At 45.3% G+C, this 13,007-nt stretch overlaps 1 protein-coding gene across 2 annotated transcripts in view; it reads right to left on the bottom strand.

The window, feature by feature from the left end:
- Nucleotides 1-6,127, bottom strand: part of hdac5 (histone deacetylase 5) — a 61,471-nt gene extending 55,344 nt beyond the window's left edge. The window contains exons 1-2 of one of the 2 annotated variants that reach the window (XM_086183927.1): nucleotides 5,896-6,127; nucleotides 663-816 (exon numbers count right to left, since the gene is read on the bottom strand). The gene's annotated coding sequence lies outside the window, so the exon portion shown is untranslated. The remainder of the gene's footprint in view (nucleotides 1-662; nucleotides 817-5,895) is intronic. The other variant, XM_086183926.1, reaches the window with a different exon arrangement.
- Nucleotides 6,128-13,007: the final 6,880 nt, after the last annotated feature.

The raw sequence follows: 13,007 nt of genomic DNA, 5'->3' as shown, positions 1-13,007 counted from the left end.
TAAGCTAACTAGCATTCAGCTGCTCACATACGTCTCTCTCTATCTTCAAAAATGCATGCACAGAGGAGAGAAGCATATCGATCCTCTTTACTGGCTCTGGGCACGTTGCAAAAAAAGCGTATTGATGTACCTGGAGCTTTTTAACGTCAAATAAAATGCAAAAGGGAACAATGCATGCCCTCCTACACTGGCAACCTGACCGCAGCCAGCCCGCATGGAGAGAGCCGACAGTGATGCCGTCAGTATCCATCTTTCAGCCTCTTTCCACCCCTGTCAAGGCAAGAAGCAGTAGAGAAGCAGTTGCCTACCCACCTCCACGAAGAGGCATCACAAGTTTACCCTTTAACCCCAGCCAGGGGCAATGGGGAGATTCCATAGAAAACGGGGGGCATCAGACCAATTCTCAGCCTCCTCGGTTACATCACCTGGAAAGCCTTCTGTACCTTCACACTCAAACAGCTGCTGGAACAGGTTTGGCCTTCGCCTGGTGGGCAAACATAGATCTGACGGAGGCATAATTCCACATCACCATTCTGTACCACCTCAGGATATTTCTGCAGTTTGCAGTAGGAGGCCGAGTATTTGCTCCACATACGTTCGCCAAATATGTGGATGTGGAATGGGAACTGCTCAGGGTGTGAGAGGTGAGACGTTTGACTTACATAGACGACTCTGATTCTCGAAGCGCCTCAGCGAGAGGCATAAACCTGAAGTGCTGGACTTCGCTATCGAACTGATCAAGAACGTCCTGTAGCCAAGTCTGTCAGCAGATGATCTTTCAGGCTACGCTTGGACTCCTGGGCCAGGACAGCGCGGCTGCCAGAGGAGCAGAGGGACACATTACTCTGGCTGGCCCGACACGTGTGTTCTGCGGCCAACTTTTATGTAACACAGTCTCTAAATTAAAATAAATCAATATTACAAACATACATGACAGGAAAGGCACAGCAGAAACTGAATTTGAGTTTTTTTTTAAAAACCAAACTTGAGATCATATTCGTTAGATTTACAGAACTCTGTCTTCAGGTGGCCTGTTGTACCCACTGTTTTCTCTCGATCATTTCAAATGCCAGGCGTTCCACACGCACACATGAGCTGGAATCAATGTTGGTTCTGACTGGTGTATGGAAAAATAGCACGTAAAAATGATTATCATAATCAGCATCATGCAGCAGCTCTGAACGGTGAGAAGCCAGTAATCAAATATTTATTCATTCCTTCCTGATCCTTGCTGATGTGAAATGAAGACGACACACAGCAGAGCAAAACTGGACCGATACAAACATCAGCTACTGGACAGGTACAGATGGGGTTTTAAAATTACGAATATCTGCTGATAACAATGACATGTCAATATTATGATGCATCCCAAGCAACTCCAATAATGGACATCCTGACCTAACAGACATGATCAGGGCTCAAAAACACCCCTGACTAACTAGGTGAGTGCAAATGTGTCCACCAGCGGGTCCAGGAGCTGAAGGAGGCCACAGTAGACAACACCTGAGTGTCCACCAGAGACATCACGTCTCAGGTGCATCCCAGGAGCAGCTGGGCGCTCCTCTGAGGACACAGAGCAAGTCCATCTGTGACCGAAGGCATGTGAAGTTGCACATAGCAGTTCAAGCCAGAGAGGAAGTCCCTACACATATGGCATCGGGAATAAAGTCAATTTACACAACAAAACAAAACCCACTATATATGCAGGCCTTCTATCACAAAAACAGACAGAAACTGACAACGTAACCACGTCCCCCACATGCACCTGACAGAAACAGGCAGCGAGGAAAAGGACTCCAGCAACACGAACTGAGCACGTGAACAAACCAGGCGAGCGGGACACAGCGCATTTTGGTGTTTTACGAGTCCAACACACTGAAATTCAGAAATGTTCACGTTTAGCGCACGTTTGTACAGTGTTTGCTAATAAATCATATTGGTATGCTTGTTCATATTTCCCGCTCGTTTATGAAGTAAACACTGCATTCCTAAATGTCTCCATGTGCTCCTACGTGTTCACCTATGAGAGCATCAGGCCCTGATTACAGGGACGCGGAGGAGGAACCGAGTGAAGAGTGAGAAAAGGAAGAGAGCTGGATCCCCTTACGAAGTGAGGCTTTCAGACAGGTACAGGAGCTGGTTGAGTGATTAATAGCAGTTGTCGTAGTACTAGAAGCAGTAGTTATTATTATTTCGGGGCCTGGGAACTGCCTTGGAGAGACTGACGAGGTGAAGGCTGAGGCTCGAGCGTCTACTGCCACCGCTCTTGACATGACATCCTCAGATTAAACAAACTCAGACACAAACAAGCCCAAGAAGGTTGCTAATCGTTTCATAAACATTCAAGTCCGTATCTGACTTCTGAATTTGTTCATCACCTTATCTTACACAGGCACTCCAATTATTCCAACTGCTTGGTTCTCCCCTTTCAAGTGGAAGTAACGTGTGCACTTGTGTGTACATCCGCTGAAACAGATGGCGTCATGTCTGGCGACGGGGGTTCCTTCTTCACCTGCACTTCCCTACGAGATTCTTGTTGTTTTCCATTTATGTAATTATATATTATATATAGACGATCCTCAGGATAATCACACATAAACTGACAGCCAACAACTTTTACTTTCTGAACATCCAGTAAATTAAAAAAAAAAAAAAAAAAAAAGATTATGGGATGTTTTGTCATCTGCACAAAATTTTTTTTGTTTTTTTTTGACGGAGACATCGCTTCACTCGATGGAGTTTCGCCAATGGCAACCCAAAGAGACGTCACGCGCCGGACAGCAGGAGCGTCACAGTACAATAAGCAAAACTGTGTAATTCTAAACTGAGAGCAATGAATTTAAGTAATTAAAAGCTGTGGCCACATAAGCCAGGGAGCTTAGTGGGTAAGGTTCTGATAAAGAGCCTCATTGATGGATGAATGAGTAGCTGGACAGGAGAGGATAACATCACAATCATCCAGTGGAATCATCATTTTGCCTCCATGCTGAACAAAGCATCGGGATTTTATCACAGCTGCAAAAACGCAGCACACAACAACAAAGTGCAATATTTGCAAACACCGCAGTGTGCATCAAAATTCTGTTCTCAATGAAGTACTATCAAGCTGCAGAAATACCCAAGCACGCTGATCGTGTTCTCCAGTACTGAGAGAGCGTCTGTGTTTAGCACAGAACCCTCGCGAACACCACACCGTCATCATTCCAGGGTTTTCCTATTAAAAGATGATGAATGACCCAGGAATGACATCACAATACCATCAAACTAATTGAAATTTGATATTTTTTTTCCCAAATTGTTGAGCCCTATTCATTCAAAGAACTGATGATATAATACCTCTCAATTTAATTACATTACATGACGACTCAACAGGCAACTATAAATAACGTGGTACTGCACACAGTCTTCAGTACACAATCAAAACAGAGCTGAAATTATCAGTACATCATCATATCGATGTAATGAAATATTGGATTCAAAATTTCAAAGTCCGATATTTGTAGAGCTGCACAGTTGTACAGACGATAGATGGTAGCTGCCATGGCACCTGGGTCACAGTCAGGGATGCAATTAAAGGCAGATACCGATGTTTAATGGAGAGAATTAGCTTTTTAATTGAATACTTTTTCAATTTTGTTTTTGTTAAGTATTCTCCCTTCTGAATAAAGACAGAAATCCTCTTTATGATAAAAAATAACTCATATATATATATATATATACATACATACACACACACACACACACACACACACACACATATATAGTACACACACATACAGTTGCTGCGTCTGTTTTATTGCACAATCCTCCTTGACAACAGCCTGATGATGATATGATAACAGCCTTCCGAGCACAGAAAGTGAGTTCTTGTACAAGTAGGAGTTCATCACTGGGTTATTCAGTAGGTGCTCTTTACTGGTATCTAGTGGGACTAGAAGTACTGGTATCTAGTGGGACTAGAAGTACTGGTATCTAGTGGGACTAGAAGTACTGGTATCTAGTGGGACTAGAAGTACTGGTATCTAGTGGCACTAGAAGTACTGGTATCTAGTGGGACTAGAAGTACTGGCATCTAGTGGCACTAGAAGTACTGGTATCTAGTGGGACTAGAAGTACTGGTATCTAGTGGCACTAGAAGTACTGGCATCTAGTGGGACTAGAAGTACTGGCATCTAGTGGGACTAGAAGTACTGGTATCTAGTGGCACTAGAAGTACTGGTATCTAGTGGGACTAGAAGTACTGGTATCTAGTGGCACTAGAAGTACTGGCATCTAGTGGGACTAGAAGTACTGGCATCTAGTGGGACTAGAAGTACTGGTATCTAGTGGCACTAGAAGTACTGGTATCTAGTGGGACTAGAAGTACTGGCATCTAGTGGGACTAGAAGTACTGGTATCTAGTGGCACTAGAAGTACTGGTATCTAGTGGGACTAGAAGTACTGGTATCTAGTGGGACTAGAAGTACTGGTATCTAGTGGCACTAGAAGTACTGGTATCTAGTGGGACTAGAAGTACTGGCATCTAGTGGGACTAGAAGTACTGGCATCTAGTGGGACTAGAAGTACTGGTATCTAGTGGCACTAGAAGTACTGGTATCTAGTGGGACTAGAAGTACTGGCATCTAGTGGGACTAGAAGTACTGGTATCTAGTGGCACTAGAAGTACTGGTATCTAGTGGGACTAGAAGTACTGGCATCTAGTGGGACTAGAAGTACTGGTATCTAGTGGGACTAGAAGTACTGGTATCTAGTGGGACTAGAAGTACTGGTATCTAGTGGCACTAGAAGTACTGGCATCTAGTGGGACTAGAAGTACTGGTATCTAGTGGCACTAGAAGTACTGGCATCTAGTGGCACTAGAAGTACTGGTATCTAGTGGCACTAGAAGTACTGGTATCTAGTGGGACTAGAAGTACTGGTATCTAGTGGCACTAGAAGTACTGGCATCTAGTGGGACTAGAAGTACTGGCATCTAGTGGGACTAGAAGTACTGGCATCTAGTGGCACTAGAAGTACTGGCATCTAGTGGGACTAGAAGTACTGGTATCTAGTGGGACTAGAAGTACTGGTATCTAGTGGCACTAGAAGTACTGGCATCTAGTGGGACTAGAAGTACTGGCATCTAGTGGGACTAGAAGTACTGGCATCTAGTGGCACTAGAAGTACTGGTATCTAGTGGGACTAGAAGTACTGGTATCTAGTGGGACTAGAAGTACTGGTATCTAGTGGCACTAGAAGTACTGGTATCTAGTGGGACTAGAAGTACTGGCATCTAGTGGGACTAGAAGTACTGGTATCTAGTGGCACTAGAAGTACTGGTATCTAGTGGGACTAGAAGTACTGGCATCTAGTGGCACTAGAAGTACTGGCATCTAGTGGGACTAGAAGTACTGGTATCTAGTCATCCACCGACGATGAGTGCAGCGCAGCCTCTCTCCCTCTCTCTCTGATAGCTTCAGGGTTGGACTGTAATCCGCGGCAGGTCAACTTTACAGCAGGTTATAAACTCAAAGTTTTACTCAAGCTAGCCAGGAGCTATCGTTTGTCCTCCTGAGCAACAACCGCTGGAACACAAGCTCCTGCGTGAGGGCAAATGTGTGTTACTGGTCTGGCTACCTGTTTGGTGGCTAGTTAGCTGTTGTGTTTGTCAGGTGTCAGCTCGAGTCCTGTAAGCTAGCTGTAGCTGTAGCTGTGGCTGTGGCTGTGGCTGTAGCTACCGGGGGAACCGCACAACTCAAGTGGCTTAGCCAACAGTTCACCTCTCACACCGCAGCCAAGAAAAGACAGCTTTAACTACCTGTCGGTACGTATATCTGTCCTGGACGGTCACGCACGCACATGCGCGCGCCCAAGCACGCACGCACGCACTCACTCTCTCACTCACTCCGCGGTTACCGTGGATGTTGGTGGGTCCTCCTGGAACGCGTTATTAGTGCGGAGGTCTCTTCTTCGCGGCTTTAGCTTGCGAAGAGGCTCGGCGTGTCCCTCCGTGGAGCTCCTCGGCACTTGAACGTCTCATGAAAAACGTGTAAATTCACGAAGCGTCTCGCCTCCTACCGCTTCACCTCCTCCATATTTACAGTCTGCCAGCTCTCTCTCTCTCTCTCTCTCTCTCTCTCTCTCTCTCTCTCTCTCCTTCCCTCTACCACCAACAACAACATTATTGACGTCCTCCTCATGCCACGTGACCAGTCTGCGAGGGCTAAAAATAGACTCAATAGAAACCAATGGACAGAGACACAGACAGGACAGCGACAGACGGGCAGGGAGAGACAGGCAGCAGCTTGTCTCGCCTACTTCAGCTGACTTTCCCATGTTTCCTACTCAAATGGTGTCCCAGCGCACTCAAACTGTGACACAATGGAGCTGTTGACTGGAGCGAGGAGCGAGTCGGACGCGTCCCGATCAGTTGTGCAGCACAAGTGCGTCTAGTTCAACCTGAGCAGTGGATGAAATATATTTAAGTTCCACTTGCATGGTGTTGTTTTCCGTTACCATGTCTTTAGCACGTGAAGGAGCGTAGCTTGAGACACAGGTACAATTATAAAATTGTCCTGAAAAGTAATAGATTTAAAGTTGGAATACAGATTTGTGTATTTAGTTGTTTTTTTCTGTTTCTGTTGGGGTTTTTTGTGTATGTGTTTTTTTTCCTGCTGCAGCTCTGGGATCTGAATAATCAGATAGGTAGGCTACATACCTAGGCAGCAGTGCTGTGTGACCAAATCCAGGGATTAGATTAGTGCATTTATGTGGCATCATGCTCATGCAACTATACAACAATATGTATATGATCAAAACATCCAAAGTAGGATCTGCTTTAATTCTGCCATTTATTTATTTTTTTTGAATGACCCACAAATCTCAGATTCCCGTCCTTGGAATGATGATGAATCTTGCTCTCTGAGTCATTGTGAGCAGGTGAAGATCAGCTAGAATGAACAGATGCAACATTTAAGATTGGACAAAAGGCAGGACATTATGCTCATCTTGCACTCTGCAACTCAAGACAAGAGGAGAGGAGGAATCATAGTTGATACTATAAATATTTTCACTCCTGCACAGACGCAGATATAGTTGGAGGGACTTAAAAAAAAGAGGGAGGAGAAGGTAGGAAAGAGAGAAGACGAAGGGCAAGAGAGGCTGGAGTAAGGAGGATTGAAGGATTGGGGTGAAAGGATGAAAGAGGGACAGGAGAGAGTGGAGAAACAGCAGAGCAGAAATATATAGAATAGAGAGAGAATGATGGAGGTGGCGGGGAGAGAGAGGGAGACAGAAATAGAGAGAAAGAAAGAGCTATTCTGGTAATGATGTTGTTGCCATGGAGATGCTGTCCTCAGTCAGACTACTCCACAGGTGCCTCGTGGGTATTTTTAAAGGACATCGCTGATTGGTGGGGCTCTTCGGAACTGAGGGCTATTGATTGGTTGACTGAGGTGAGGGGCAAAGGTCGTCCTCCGGCATCCCGTTACCCTTCAGTTGCAGCACAAGGCAAACGCACTTCCTCCAAGACATTTGGTACCAGCAGCCCAAAGGGCCTCACGGTTGAACGCTCGAAGACACGGAGAGTAGAGACAATCAAAGCCTTCATCACAGCCACGCTAACACGGCGCTCACAGATTAGCAATTCTTAACCTGCTCTGTTGATTCTGTTGAAGGAGCAACAGACACACAAACGACCAGCGGCGTTGGTGCTCACCTCAGCTCCCCTGACACCTGAACGTGCAGTGGCGCTCGGCTCGTTTTGTTCTCTTCCGGCGCATTGTTGTGGATCTCTGCTGTTAACTTTATACAATGATAATGATAAAATCATGAATTGCAATTTTTTTTAAATTTTTACTTGTAGGCAAATCACAACAAGAACGTAAGACACCGCGACCATGTAAGAGATGCCAAAACATTAAAAATTTAGAAAAAAAATCATTAGCGTTGTTTGCGGTGACCTTGACCTTTAACCTGCGCCGCCTCTTCAGGTTGTGTGTTGGTACTTTATTTGAAGACATTCCCACATCGCACGCCATCCCGAGGTATTGCGTTCATGTGAGGTGACGGCGACCTTTGACCATCTAAAGTCTTTCCAGTTCACCTGTGAATGTCATTTGAGGCAAGTGTGGAGAAAGTCACCTGGGGTTTGTGGCGGGCAACGTTTCCCAGGTGTGCGAGGAGTTGTCACACAGGTTGGTCACTGGTGGAAATGTTTGGGTGAATGAAACGTAGGAGACTTCCAGGTGAGTCCAATCATCCTTCAGGCTTGATGTGACATTTTTGTCAGTTCTGCTTGATGTGTTAAAACTTGTGCTTTCAGGCGATTAAAAAGAATTAATCTAATTAATTACAGGATTTGTAATTAATTAATCGCATTTTGATCTCATATTTGTTTAAGGTCCCCAAATAAAGAATTTAAATTCTAGGACTTTGCAAAATTGTAGTGCATGAATAATCAAATGAATACACTAAGAAGAGACGATTTGAAATCCACATTTTTATTGGTGATTGAATTAAAACCTCAGTCAGGGCGTCTTAAGGCGGAGCCTCAAACAGGCGTTTTGCCCAGCGACGCGTGTGTGAAGTGACGCGCCACCGCCAAGTACGGGTCCTTCAATGGGCCAAGTTTAAAATGCTGGTTTCTGGGTAAAATTCACATTGAATCTCCACTCAAGTGTGCTATAATTAATCTTGCGTTAATTTTTATAACGCGTTAATTTGCGGTGCAATTAATTAATCTAATTAATGCGGTAAAGTGACAGCCCCAATTGAAACACACGTCATCAATGGTTGATAGCTGTTCTGGAGTTGCAGGCTTTCTATCAGTTGCATCCTTCTCAAGAGCCTCTTGGAGGACTTCCCTTCTCTTTTTGAACATTTTTCTCCTCTTTTTCAACTCTGCGTCCCATCATCAGCTCTACAAACCCTGACTTTTGAGTCAGTCTTCACCACAGCCCAATGTAACGCTTCAGTCCTTTTGCTGCATTTATCTGAAAGCTTCTGAATCCCACTGCTGAGCAGCAGCCGTGCAGCACCGAACAAAAGCATCGAGTGGCTTAAGAGGCTGGCGTTTCTCTCAGGAGATGTTGAAAACAGAGGAGCTGGACTTAAACTCACCTACAGCAGTGACAACTGGCGAGCGCCGTCGATCTAAAGGCCCAGTTTAGACGCTCTTTTGACATCGGCAGACAACTCCATGTGATCAATCAGGGCATTTTAGCTTATTTCATGCTGTTTTCTGTTGGCTGTGGTTTAAATTCAGGAACTTGATTAAGTGCGATATCTATTTTTGGCTGAACCACTGACTTGCAAGACATGACCTGAGAGCAAAGAGCAGGCGGGAAACTCCAGAGCATCACGGGCCGCCGTGTTTCCATCAGCTGAAGAGCTTCTTTGGGTGGCCCTTTGTACCTGCTGCAGGGGAGATTTTTTTTTTCTGAAGCGCTGTTGCTAAGTGAGATTTTGTTCATGAATATGTTGTGATGTGTTAGAATTATGACTAAGATGCTGTGCAACAGGAGACTGGGATGACGACATGTCCGCCTATGAACACGCTGATGTTGGAGGAATTCATCAGTGTGAATGGCCGCCTGCTTGCCGTGATTTTCCTTTCTTGTACGACCTTGAGATGTGCTCCGCTTCTGACGCTGTTCTGTTGTTGGTGTCATCTACACGGTGGCTCTCAGTTCTCCCTCTTGGGGATTAGTTAAGTATTACATGTTGTATCGGGTCATAATTTATCAAATAGTAGTGTGGCGTTTTGCATCTTACTGTACCCTATCATATTGTATCCTTATTGTATGGTGCTGTACCACATGGCACCACATTGTACCGTATCGCATCATAACACCCCATATCATATGGTAACTGTATCACATTGTACCACATTGTATCAGATCTGTATCACATCCTATAATACTGCCCCGTACCACATCATATCGGTATCATCTGTCCATAGGGACTCGTCCGTACCGTACTGTACCATGGGGTAGCGTAACAGCCATCAGACATCTTGAGGAGAATGTTTGCTCTCTTTTGGGTATACATGCGAATGTGCTGTCTGATCTCGTGAGTCACGTGTCTCGCTTTTGAGAGAACGACAAGCTTTGACGGAGGAACGAATCAAAGCATGGCAAACTTCCATGGAGTTCTTTGAAAATGAGAATATCCCACTGGTCATGAATGTCACATTACTGCATTTTCTGTGTCTTGAGTATAACTTGAGTAAATAAAAACCAGGTAAAATGTTCTTTAAAGAAAAATACTCATTGTGGCCGCATCATCCTAACTCCTCCATAACTTTCTGAGTCATGAAGTCTTGAAGGATTTATTGACATTAAGGTGCCTCCATGGCTCTGACCCACACTCATCAAAGCTTCTGGCACATCACCAGAGGCAAATAGTTCTAGATAACGATAGCGTGGACACAAGTAAATTCACATTTCTCCTCACATCCTTGCTGTTGAGTCCTGAATGCATCAGTGAGTGGGCATAGAATCACAGGCGAACAGAGCCGTCACAGGAGCGATCCCACACAGGTAGAAATGTGTCCAGTCATACTGCAGAGACACCTCCTGATTACACTGGAGGGGACGTGGGAAAGATGGGCCCACTGGTGCCATTACAAGTTATTGAATGTCTATATGTAGCACACATAGTGCAGCTGCACACACACACACACACACACGCGCACACACACACACACACACACACACACACACACACACACACACACAGGTTTGCGGAGCTATCCTTGTCAGGACCTTACAGTGACTGCCATTTGTATGGTCAGCACTAATTCTAAGCCTAACCAAATGATGCCCGAACCTAACCTCAGTTCAGCACTAACCTAAACCTAACCACAGCTCATCTCTAGCCTTGGCCTAAACTCAGTCCAACCTTAACCTAAACCTAACCACAGCTCATCTCTAGCCTTGGCCTAAACTCAGTTCAACCCTAACCCTAACCAGGAAATGAGAAATTTCCCTTTTGCTGCATCAGGACCAGTCTGTGGTCCCCATGAGGACTAGGAATCCTGATAAGGCCAGAAAAAGTAATCAATAAGTAACAAAAACCGTCCTAAACAGACACACACACACACACACACACACACACACACAGGTTTGCGGAGCTATCCTTGTCAGGACCTTACAGTGACTGCCATTTGTATGGTCAGCACTAATTCTAAGCCTAACCAAATAATGCCCGAACCTAACCTCAGTTCAGCACTAACCTAAACCTAACCACTGTTCATCTCTAGCCTTGGCCTAAACTCAGTTCAACCCTAACCTTAACCTAACCACAGTTCATCTCTAGCCTTGGCCTAAACTCAGTCCAACCCTAACCTTAACCTAACCTCAGTTCAGCACTAACCTAAACCTAACCACTGTTCATCTCTAGCCTTGGCCTAAACTCAGTTCAGCACTAACCTTAACCTAACCACAGTTCATCTCTAGCCTTGGCCTAAACTCAGTCCAACCCTAACCTTAACCTAACCACAGTTCATCTCTAGCCTTGGCTTAAACTCAGTCCAACCCTAACCTTAACCTAACCACAGTTCATCTCTAGCCTTGGCCTAAACTCAGTTCAACCCTAACCTTAACCTAACCACAGTTCATCTCTAGCCTTGGCTTAAACTCAGTCCAACCCTAACCTTAACCTAACCACAGTTCATCTCTAGCCTTGGCTTAAACTCAGTCCAACCCTAACCCTAACCAGGAAATGAGAAATTTCCCTTTTGCTGCATCAGGACCAGTCTGTGGTCCCCATGAGGACTAGGAATCCTGATAAGGCCAGAAAAAGTCATCAATAGGTAACAAAAACCATCCTAAACACACACACAGACTCACACACACACACACACACACACACACACACACACACACACACACACATCATAGCTAAAGGAGCAGTGGTGAGTCAGCCCCCGGTGAGTCACAGGAGAAATCAAAAATGTCAGATAGGGGAGGAGTGCACGCACACACACACACACACACACACACACACACACACACACACCAGGCTGTAGTCACCAGTTTCTGACATTAATGAAGAAAGCCTTGACAAGCTCTTTCAGCTCTGTGTGTGTTAAAGAACATGTGGGAGGCTTCACACACACACACACACACACACACACACACACACACACACTCTTATATACTCATTCCACCTGACTCTCAAACATGTAACACAACTTTTGCAAGATGGGAGAAGTGCATCTCACCACATCTGATTAGCTCTGACATCACCTAGCAGCTCCCAGGACCCCGGTTACATTGAATACTAATGACTGAATTATCAGGGCTGCAGCGCCCCCAAGAGGAGAGGAAGGCTCAGAATAATACAAGTAATATATGGCACTTTCCATCAAATACTCAAAGAAGACTTTACATACCTGTAAAGTATATGATTACGATCGGGCATGTAATTAATAAAAAGCCAAACCATCACAGTCCTCATCAACAATTCAAAAGATTAATGTGCATGAATGAACTCTCCTGATCGTTTCTGCTGCCACATCAACGTAATTGGAGGAGGTGATTTGTTGGTGAATCACAAACTCCATCCCTCCATGTTCTCCCTCTTCTCCTGTTCAGGGTGGGGGGGATGGAGTCTATCCCAGCAGCATTCCCCCTGGACAGGTCACCAGTCCATGGCAGGGCCAACACATAGAGACAGACAACCATTGGCTCTCCCAGCCACACCTACGGTCAATTTAGAGTCTGGATTAACCTGGTCCCTCTTGATGTCTTTGGACTGTGGAGGAAGCTGGAGTACCAGAGAGAACCCAGCAGGAACAGGGAGAACATGGAGACTCACCCAGAAAGACCCCGTGCTGCAGCCGGGGCTCCACCCACAACCTTCTAGCTGGGGGGCCACAGTGAGGACCACTGCTCCACCGGGCCGCCCCGAGTCAGAAACTCATTTTCTAAATCAAATTAACAGGTTACTGAGGAGTCCCAGAGGAGGAGAGGATATTTAACGACTGAGGTCTGAATGATTATTTAAAATGAGTTTCATCCTGT

This window comes from Aulostomus chinensis, chromosome 18, assembly GCF_037954235.1.
Source record: "Aulostomus chinensis isolate RoL2024-O1b breed Wild chromosome 18, RoL_Achi_v1.0, whole genome shotgun sequence".
In the NCBI taxonomy this organism is placed as follows: domain Eukaryota; kingdom Metazoa; phylum Chordata; class Actinopteri; order Syngnathiformes; family Aulostomidae; genus Aulostomus; species Aulostomus chinensis.
Note: the sequence above shows the minus strand (reverse complement) of the source record. Positions and strands in the feature narration are given on the sequence as shown.